Raw genomic sequence first — 11,718 nt, 5'->3', positions numbered from 1 at the left:
GCTCCCCACAGGACGCAGAACAGCTCTCTCTACTCCAGTTGCCCCACACACTCCAGCCACCATTGACTGTACCTACATGTCACCAATCAAAGTGTCACCAGCTATCAGTACCTACATGTCACTCATCAAAGTGTCACCAGCTATCAGTACCTACATGTCACCCATCAAAGTGTCACCAGATATCAGTACCTACATGTCACCCATCAAAGTGTCACCAGCTATCAGTACCTACATGTCACCCATCAAAGTGTCACCAGCTATCAGTACCTACATGTCACTCATCAACAGCTGAAAGATGTCAGCTATCAGTACCTACATGTCACCCATCAAAGTGTCACCAGCTATCAGTACCTACATGTCACTCATCAAAGTGTCACCAGCTATCAGTACCTACATGTTACTCATCAACAGCTGTAAGATGTCAGCTATCAGTACCTACATGTTAATCATCAACAGTCTCCAGATGTCAGCTATCAGTACCTACATGTCACTCATCAACAGCTGTAAGATGTCAGCTATCAGTACCTACATGTTAATCATCAACAGTCTCCAGATGTCAGCTATCAGTACCTACATGTCACTCATCAACAGCTGTAAGATGTCAGCTATCAGTACCTACATGTTAATCATCAACAGTCTCCCGATGTCAGCTATCAGTACCTACATGTCACTCATCAACAGCTGAAAGATGTCAGCTATCAGTACCTACATGTTAATCATCAACAGTCTCCCGATGTCAGCTATCAGTACCTACATGTCACTCATCAACAGCTGTAAGATGTCAGCTATCAGTACCTACATGTCACTCATCAAAGTGTCACCAGCTATCAGTACCTACATGTCACTCATCAAAGTGTCACCAGCTATCAGTACCTACATGTCACTCATCAACAGCTGTAAGATGTCAGCTATCAGTACCTACATGTTAATCATCAACAGTCTCCCGATGTCAGCTATCAGTACCTACATGTCACTCATCAACAGCTGTAAGATGTCAGATATCAGTACCTACATGTCACCCATCAAAGTGTCACCAGCTATCAGTACCTACATGTCACTCATCAAAGTGTCACCAGCTATCAGTACCTACATGTCACTCATCAACAGCTGAAAGATGTCAGCTATCAGTACCTACATGTCACTCATCAACAGTCTCCAGATGTCAGCTATCAGTACCTACATGTCACTCATCAACAGCTGAAAGATGTCAGCTATGAGTACCTACATGTTAATCATCAACAGTCTCCAGATGTCAGCTATCAGTACCTACATGTTAATCATCAACAGTCTAAGGATGTCGGTGTAGAGGATGTAATTTTCGTAGAAGCTGGGAAGATTAACATTACTATTAAGTCTCAAACCAAAGACTCACCATTGCATGACGATGGCGTGGGACAGACATACTCTCTCTGTTCAAATCCACGTCCGCTACATCCCGTTGTTGTGCATGTTCGTCTGCGAAACTGTGACAACGCCGTTGATGCACAGCTTCCTGTACACTGTGGCGTCCATGACGACCATAGGCCCCATTCTCCTCCTGCAAGTGAAATTCACATGTACGGCGCATGCTTTGTCTTCTTTGAACACTCTACATATCAATAATGTAGTGTTGCGTGATATAAATGGAAATGGACCAGGAAAACCAGGTGTCATTCAGTCAACAAGCCGGAATACCAGAGGATCTCGCGGTACGAGCTGTTTGCTACATAGCTAAGCAGTACTCACGCATGTCACACCTGCTTGTTCAACAATCTCACACGTTTCATACGGGTTAAAACAAACACATGTTATACCTGTGCAATCAAAAAGTACATCAGAATGAACATACTTGGACTTGATACAACAATCACACGTACCTGGACGAAGTACAACAATCACATGTACCTGGAGGTTGTACAACAATCACACGTACCTGGAGATGATACAACAATCACACGTACCTGGAGGTGATACAACAATCAGACGTACCTGGAGGTGATACAACAATCACACGTACCTGGAGGTGATACAACAATCACACGTACCTGGAGATGATACAACAATCACACGTACCTGGAGATGATACAACAATCACACGTACCTGGAGGTGATACAACACATACCTGTACACGGGCTGAGTGTGCATGTTGCATTTCTCTGTTCACTCGAGTCTCCCGTGCACGGCTGGGTCACACACTCTCGGGTTCTGTTCTCTACACCAAAGACTTGCCCTCCGCACGTGGCTGAACAGTACCGTCTCCAGAAGGACCATTCTCCCCATCCTGACATAAGAAAATATTAATCTGCACACCATGAAGCTTAAAGGGTTTATTAGATTACTACACTAATGAGCTGAAGGTATATGTTTATTATCCCAACAATGAACCACGGTGATGTATTTACATTTACTAACTGCATAATGAACCACGAACGTGTATTAATTACCTAAACAATGGAACAAATGTGTCAATATTACCTGGTGGTGACAAGATGGTGACGTGTGTGTGAAGGTATGTAGTATATATACAGGTCCACACTACATTGTGGTGACAAGATGGTGACAAGATGATGACGTGTGTGTGAAGGTATGTAGGATATAGACAGGACCACACTACCTGGTGGTGACAAGATGACAAGATGGTGACAAGATGGTGACGTGTGTGTGACGGTGTGTAGTATGTAGACAGGTCCACACTACGTGGTGGTAACAATATGGTGACGTGTGTGAGAAGGTATGTAGGATATATAAAGGTCCACACTACATGGTGTTGACAAGATGGTGACAAGATGGTGACGTGTCTGTGAAGGTATGTAGTATATAGACAGGACCACACTACCTGGTGGTGACAAGATGGTGACAAGATGGTGACGTGTGTGTGAAGGTGTGTAGTATGTAGACAGGTCCACACTACGTGGTGGTAACTAGATGGTGACGTGTGTGAGAAGGTATGTAGTATATATACAGGTTCACATGACCTGGTGGTGACAAGATGGTGACAAAAAGGAGAAGTGTGTGTGAAGGTATGTAGTTATTATACAGGTTCACACTATCTAATGGTGACGTGTGTGTGAAGGTGTGTAGTATGTAGACGGGTCCATATTACCTGGTGGTAATAAGATGGTGACAAGATCGTGACGTGTGTGATAAAACAATCGATCACATGCACCTGGACGCGATAGAACATCACACGTACCTGGAGGTGATACAACAATCACACGTACCTGGAGGTGATACAACAATCACACGTACCTGGAGGTGATCCAACAATCAGACGTACCTGGAGGTGATACAACAGTCACACGTACCTAGAGGAGATACAACAATCACACATACATGGAGGTGATACAACAATCACACGTACCTGGAGGCGATACAACAATCACACGTACCTGGAGGTGATACAACAATCACACGTACCTGGAGGTGATACAACAATCAGACGTACCTGGAGGTGATACAACAGTCACACGTACCTAGAGGAGATACAACAATCACACATACATGGAGGTGATACAACAATCACACGTACCTGGAGGCGATACAACAATCAGACATACATGGAGGTGATACAACAATCGCATATACATGGAGGTGATACAACAATCGCAAGTACCTAGAGCTGATATATCAATCAGACGTACCTGGAGGTGATACAACAATCACACATACCAGGAGGTGATACAACAATCACACATACCTGGAGGTGATACAACAATCACACATACCTGGAGGTGATACAACAATCACACATACATGGAGGTGATACAACAATCACACATACCTGGAGCTGATACAACAATCACACATACCTGGAGCTGATACAAAAATCACACGAACCTGGAGGTGATACAACAGTCACACGTACCTAGAGGAGATACAACAATCACACATACATGGAGGTGATACAACAATCACACGTACCTGGAGGCGATACAACAATCAGACATACATGGAGGTGATACAACAATCGCATATACATGGAGGTGATACAACAATCGCAAGTACCTAGAGCTGATATATCAATCAGACGTACCTGGAGGTGATACAACAATCACACATACCAGGAGGTGATACAACAATCACACATACCTCGAGGTGATACAACAATCACACATACATGGAGGTGATACAACAATCACACATACCTGGAGGTGATACAACAGTCACACATACCTGGAGCTGATACAAAAATCACACGAACCTGGAGGTGATACAACAATCACACGGACCTGGAGGTGATACAACAATCAGACATACCTGGAGGTGATACAACAATCACACATACCTGGAGGTGAGGAGGTGATACAACAATCACACATACCTGGAGGTGATACAACAATCACACATACATGGAGGTGATACAACAATCACACGTACCTGGAGGTGATACAACAATCACACGTACCTGGAGGTGATACAACAATCACACATACCTGGAGGTGATACAACAATCACACATACATGGAGGTGATACAACAATCACACGTACCTGGAGCTGATACAACAATCACACGTACCTGGAGGTGATACAACAATCACACATACCTGGAGGTGATACAACTATCACACGTACCTGGAGCTGATACAACAATCACATGTATCTGTAGGTGATACAACAATCTGACGTACCTGGAGGTGATACAACAATCGCACATACATGGAGGTGATACAAAAATCACACATACCTGGAGCTGATACAACAATCAGACGTACCTGGAGGTGATACAACAATCGCACATACATGGAAGTAATACTACAATCACACATACCTGGAGCTGATACAACAATCAGACGTACCAGGAGGTGATACAACAATCACACATACATCGAAGTAATACTACAATCACACGTATCTGGAGGTGATACAACAACCACACATACATGGAGGTGATACAACAATCGCAAGTACCTGGAGGTGATACAACAATCAGACGTACATGGAGGTGATACAACAATCACATGTATCTGTAGGTGATACAACAATCACACATACCAGGAGGTGATACAACAATCGCAAGTACCAGGAGGTGATACAACAATCACACGTACCTGGAGGTGATACAGCAATTGCAAGTACCTGGAGCTGATACAACAATCACACGTACCTGGAGGTGATACATCAATCACACATACCAGGAGGTGATACAACAATTGCAAGTACCAGGAGGTGATACAACAATCAGACGTACCTGGAGGTGATACAACAATCACACATACATGGAGGTGATACAACAATCACACGTACCTGGAGCTGATACAACAATCAGACGTACCTGGAGGTGATACAACAATCAGACGTACCTGGAGGAGATACAACAATGACACGTACCTGGAGGTGATACAACAATCACACATACCTGGAGGTGATACAACAATCACACATACCTGGAGTGATACAACAATCACACGTACCTGGAGGTGATACAACAATCACACGTACCTGGAGGTGATACAACAATCACACGTACCTGGAGGTGATACAACAATCACACATACATGGAGGTGATACAACAATCACACATACCTGGAGGTGATACAACAATCACACGACATACATGGAGGTGATACAACAATCACACACGTACTGGAGGTGATACAACAATCACACGTACATGGAGGTGATACAACAATCGCAAGTACCTGGAGGTGATACAACAATCAGACGTACCATGGAGGTGATACAACAATCACACGTACCTGGAGGTGATACAACAATCACACATACATGGAAGTGATACAACAATCACACGTATCTGGAGGTGATACAACAATCACACATACCTGGAGGTGATACAACAATCACAAGTACCAGGAGGTGATACAACAATCACACGTACCTGGAGGTGATACAACAATCACAAGTACCTGGAGGTGATACAACAATCACTGCGTACCTGGAGGTGATACAACAATCACACATACCAGGAGGTGATACAACAATCACACAGTACCAGGAGGTGATACAACAATCAGACGTACCTGGAGGTGATACAACAATCACACATACATGGAGGTGATACAACAATCATACACGTGATACCTGGAGGCTGATACAACAATCACACGTACCTGGAGGTGATACAACAATCACACATACATGGAAGTAATACTACAATCACACGTATCTGGAGGTGATACAACAATTACACGTACATGGAGGTTGTACAACAATCACACGTACCTGGAGGTGATACAACAATCACACATACATGGAGGTGATACAACAATCGCAAATACCTAGAGCTGATACAACAATCAGACGAACCTGGAGGTGATACAACAACCACACGTACCTGGAGGTGATACAACAATCACACATACATGGAGGTGATACAACAATCGCAAGTACCTGGAGCTGATACAACAATCAGACGTACCAGGAGGTGATACAACAATCACACATACCTGGAGGTGATACAACAATCACACATAGCTGATACAACAAGTACACGTACCTGGAGGCAATACAATCAGTGACGTACTTGGAGGTGATACAACAATCACACATACATGGAGGTGATACAACAATCGCAAGTACCTGGAGCTGATACAACAATCAGACGTACCATGAGGTGATACAACAACCACACATACCAGGAGGTGATACAACAATCACACATACATGGAAGTAATACTACAATCACACGTATCTGGAGGTGATACAACAATCACACATACATGGAGGTGATACAACAATCGCAAGTACCTGGAGCTGATACAACAATCAGACGTACCTGGAGGTGATACAACAATCACACATACCAGGAGGTGATACAACAATCACACATACATGGAAGTAATACTACAATCACACGTATCTGGAGGTGATACAACAATCACACGTACCTGGAGCTGATACAACAATCACACGTACCTGGAGGTGATACAACAATCACACATACCTGGAGGTGATACAACAACGACACATACCAGGAGGTGATACAACAATCACACGTACCTGGAGGTGATACAACAATCACACATACCTGGAGGTGATACAGCAATCACACGTACCTGGAGGTGATACAACAATCACACGTACCTGGAGGTGATACAACAATCACACATACCTGGAGGTGATACAACAATCACACGTACCTGGAGATGGTACAACAATGACATGTACCTGAACGTGGTACAACAATCACACATACGTGGAGGTGATACAACAATCACACGTACCTGGAGGTGATACAACAATCACACGTACCTGGAGGTGATACAACAATCACAAGTACCTGGAGCTGATACAACAATCAGACGTACCATGAGGTGATACGACAACCACACATACCAGGAGGTGATACAACAATCACACATACATGGAAGTAATACTACAATAACACGTATCTGGAGGTGATACAACAATCACACATACATGGAGGTGATACAACAATCGCAAGTACCTGGAGCTGATACAACAATCAGACGTACCATGAGGTGATACGACAACCACACATACCAGGAGGTGATACAACAATCACACATACATGGAAGTAATACTACAATCACACGTATCTTAAGGTGATACAACAATCACACATACATGGATGTGATACAACAATCGCAAGTACCTGGAGCTGATACAACAATCAGACGTACCATGAGGTGATACGACAGTCACACATACCAGGAGGTGATACAACAATCACACATACATGGAAGTAATACTACAATAACACGTATCTGGAGGTGATACAACAATCACACATACCTGGAGCTGATACAACAATCACACGTACCTGGAGCTGATACAACAATCACACGTACCTGGACGTGGTACAACAACGACACATACCAGGAGGTGATACAGCAATCACACGTACCTGGAGATGATACAACAATCACACATACCTGGAGGTGATACAGCAAGCACACGTACCTGGAGGTGATACAACAATCACACGTACCTGGAGATGATACAACAATCACACATACCTGGAGGTTGTACAACAATCAGACGTACCTGGAGATGGTACAACAATGACACGTACCTGAACGTGGTACAACAATCACACATACGTGGAGGTGGTACAACAATCACACGTACCTCGAGATGATACAACAATCACACGTGCCTGGAAATGATACAACAATCACAAGTACCTGCAGATGATACAACAATCAGACGTACCTGGAGATGATACAACAATCACACGTACCTGGAGGTGATACAACAATCACACGTACCTGTACACGGGTTGAGGGTGCAGGTTGCATTTCTCTGTTCACTCGAGTCTCCCGTGCACGGCTGGGTCACACACTCTCGGGTTCTGTTCTCTACACCAAAGACTTGCCCTCCGCACGTGGCTGAACAGTACCGTCTCCAGAAGGACCATTCTCCCCATCCTGACATAAGAAGATATTAATCTGCACACCATGAAGCTTAAAGGGTTTATTAGATTACTACACTAATGAGCTGAAGGTATATGTTTATTATCCCAACGATGAACCACGGTGATGTATTTACATTTACTAACTGCATAATGAACCACGAACGTGTATTTATTACCTAAACAATGGAACAAATGTGTCAATATTATCTGGTGGTGACAAGATGGTGACGTGAGTTTGAAGGTATGTAGTATATAGACAGGTACATATTACCTGGTGGTAACAGGATGGTGACGTGTGTGTGAAGGTATGTAGTATATATACAGGTCCACATTACCTGGTGGTAACAAGATGATGACAAGATGTCGACGTGTGTGTGAAGGCATGTAGTATGTATACAGGTCCAAACTACCTGGTGGTGACGTGTGTGTGAAGGTGTGTAGTATATAGACGGGTCCATATTACCTGGTGGTGACAAGATGATGACGTGTGTGAAGGTATGTAGTATATGGAGAGGTACATATTACCTGGCGGTAAGAGGATGGTGACGTGTGTGTGTGAAGGTGTGTAGTATATATACAGGTCCACACTACCTGGTGGTAACAAGATGGTGACAAGATGGTTACAAGATGGTGACAAGATGGTGACGTGTGTGTGAAGGTGTGTAGTATATATACAGGTCCACACTACTTGGTGGTAATAAGATGTTGACAAGATGGTGACGTGTGTGATAAAACAATCGATCACACGTACCTGGAAATGATACAACAATCACACGTAGCTGGAGATGATACAACAATCACACGTACCTGGAGATGATACAACAATCACACATACCTGGAGTCGATACAACAATCACACGTACCTGGAGGTGATACAACATTCACACGTACCTGGAGATGATACAACAATCACACGTACCTGGAGATGATACAACAATCACACGTACCTGTACACGGGTTGAGGGTGCAGGTTGCATTTCTCTGTTCACTCGAGTCTCCCGTGCACGGCTGGGTCACACACTCTCGGGTTCTGTTCTCTACACCAAAGACTTGCCCTCCGCACGTGGCTGAACAGTACCGTCTCCAGAAGGACCATTCTCCCCATCCTGACATAAGAAGATATTAATCTGCACACCATGAAGCTTAAAGGGTTTATTAGATTACTACACTAATGAGCTGAAGGTATATGTTTATTATCCCAACGATGAACCACGGTGATGTATTTACATTTACTAACTGCATAATGAACCACGAACGTGTATTTATTACCTAAACAATGAAACAAATGTGTCAATATTACCTGGTGATGACAAGATGGTGACGTGTGTGTGAAGGCATGTAGTATATATTCAGGTCCAAACTACCTGGTGGTGACGTGTGTGTGAAGGTGTGTAGTATATAGACGGGTCCATATTACCTGGTGGTGACAAGATGATGACGTGTGTGTGAAGGTATGTAGTATATAGACAGGTACATATTACCTGGCGGTAAGAGGATGGTGACGTGTGTGTGAAGGTGTTTAGTATATATACAGGTCCACACTACCTGGTGGTAACAAGATGGTGACAAGATGGTGACGAGATGGTGACGTGTGTGTGAAGGTGTGTAGTATATATACAGGTCCACACTACCTGGTGGTAATAAGATGGTGACAAGATGGTGACGTGTGTGATAAAACAATCGATCACACGTACCTGGAGCTGATACAAAAATCACACGAACCTGGAGGTGATACAACAATCACACATACCTGGAGCTGATACAACAATCACACATACCTGGAGGTGATACAACAGCCACACATACCTGGAGCTGATACAAAAATCACACGAACCTGGAGGTGATACAACAATCACACATACCTGGAGGTGATACAACAATCACACGTACCTGGAGGTGATACAACAACCACACGTACCTGGAGGTGATACAACAATCACACGTACCTGGAGATGATACAACAATCACACGTACCTGGAGGTGATACAACAATCACACGTACCTGTACACGGGTTGAGGGTGCAGGTTGCATTTCTCTGTTCACTCGAGTCTCCCGTGCACGGCTGGGTCACACACTCTCGGGTTCTGTTCTCTACACCAAAGACTTGCCCTCCGCACGTGGCTGAACAGTACCGTCTCCAGAAGGACCATTCTCCCCATCCTGACATAAGAAGATATTAATCTGCACACCATGAAGCTTAAAGGGTTGATTAGATTACTACACTAATGAGCTGAAGGTATATGTTTATTATCCCAACAATGAACCACGGTGATGTATTTACATTTATAAACTGCATAATGAACCACGAACGTGTATTTATTACCTAAACAATGAAACAAATGTGTCAATATTACCTGGTGGTGACAAGATGGTGACGTGTGTGCGAAGGTATGTAGTATATAGACAGGTACATATTACCTGGTGGTAACAGGATGGTGACGTGTGTGTGAAGGTATGTAGTATATATACAGATCCACATTACCCGGTGGTAACAAGATGGTGACAAGATGGTGACGTGTGTGTGAAGGTATGTGGTATATATTCAGGTCCAAACTACCTGGTGGTGACGTGTGTGTGTGAAGGTGTGTAGTATATAGACGGGTCCATATTACCTGGTGGTGACAAGATGGTGACGTGTGTGTGAAGGTATGTAGTATATAAACTGGTCCATATTACCTGGTGATAACAAGATGGTGACGTGTGTGTGTAGTATATACTTCGGTCTATATTACCTCGTGGTGACAAGATGGTGACAAGATGGTGACGTGTGTGTGTAGTATATACTTAGGTCTATATTACCTCGTGGTGACAAGATGGTGACCAGATGGTGACGTGTGTGTGAAGTATATACTTAGGTCTATATTACCTCGTGGTGACAAGATGGTGACGTGTGTGTGAAGTATATACTTAGGTCTATATTACCTCATGGTGACAAGACGGTATCAAGATGGTGACGTGTGTGTGTAGTATATACTTAGGTCTATATTACCTCGTGGTGACAAGATGGTGACAATTAAGTTGGTGACGTGTGTGTGAAGTATATACTTAGGTCTATATTACCTTGTGGTGACAAGATGGTGACAAGATGGTTACGTGTGTGTGATGTATATACTTAGGTCTATATTACCTTGTTGTGACAAGAATGTAATTTTCTATACTTATCCTGACTCATGCTCTTTTGCTTGTCTCCTTCTTCTTGCGAATGATAGTGGAACACTTGAATCCCCTTTTGAAGCTCCCTTCAAAAAAGCGGACGGAAAATCACCCACCCCACGAGTAGCCCCCCTTTGCCCTTTGGCGCCCTTATTGGGCACCTGACCAGCCATGCTTGTCACTCCTCCGTATATGAGCCCGACACCCAGATTACAGGGAAATCCAGAGTGTCCAGAGGGGAGGTTGAG

The 11,718-nt window shown here is 43.7% G+C and overlaps 1 long non-coding RNA gene across 1 annotated transcript; it reads right to left on the bottom strand.

The window, feature by feature from the left end:
• Positions 1-2,163: 2,163 nt before the first annotated feature.
• On the bottom strand, positions 2,164-10,472 carry LOC124288176. The gene is made up of 4 exons (XR_006901405.1): positions 10,319-10,472; positions 9,264-9,422; positions 8,171-8,329; positions 2,164-2,261 (listed from the first exon to the last, which is right to left on the bottom strand). It is a non-coding gene; the product is annotated as an uncharacterized LOC124288176 (long non-coding RNA).
• Between the last annotated feature and the right edge of the window lie 1,246 nt (positions 10,473-11,718).

The sequence above is a fragment of the Haliotis rubra genome, unplaced genomic scaffold (genome assembly GCF_003918875.1).
Source record: "Haliotis rubra isolate DU_JTF1 unplaced genomic scaffold, ASM391887v1 Scf413, whole genome shotgun sequence".
NCBI lineage: Eukaryota > Metazoa > Mollusca > Gastropoda > Lepetellida > Haliotidae > Haliotis > Haliotis rubra.
The sequence above is the reverse complement of the archived record's forward strand: the minus strand, read 5'-3'. Positions and strand labels throughout refer to the sequence as shown.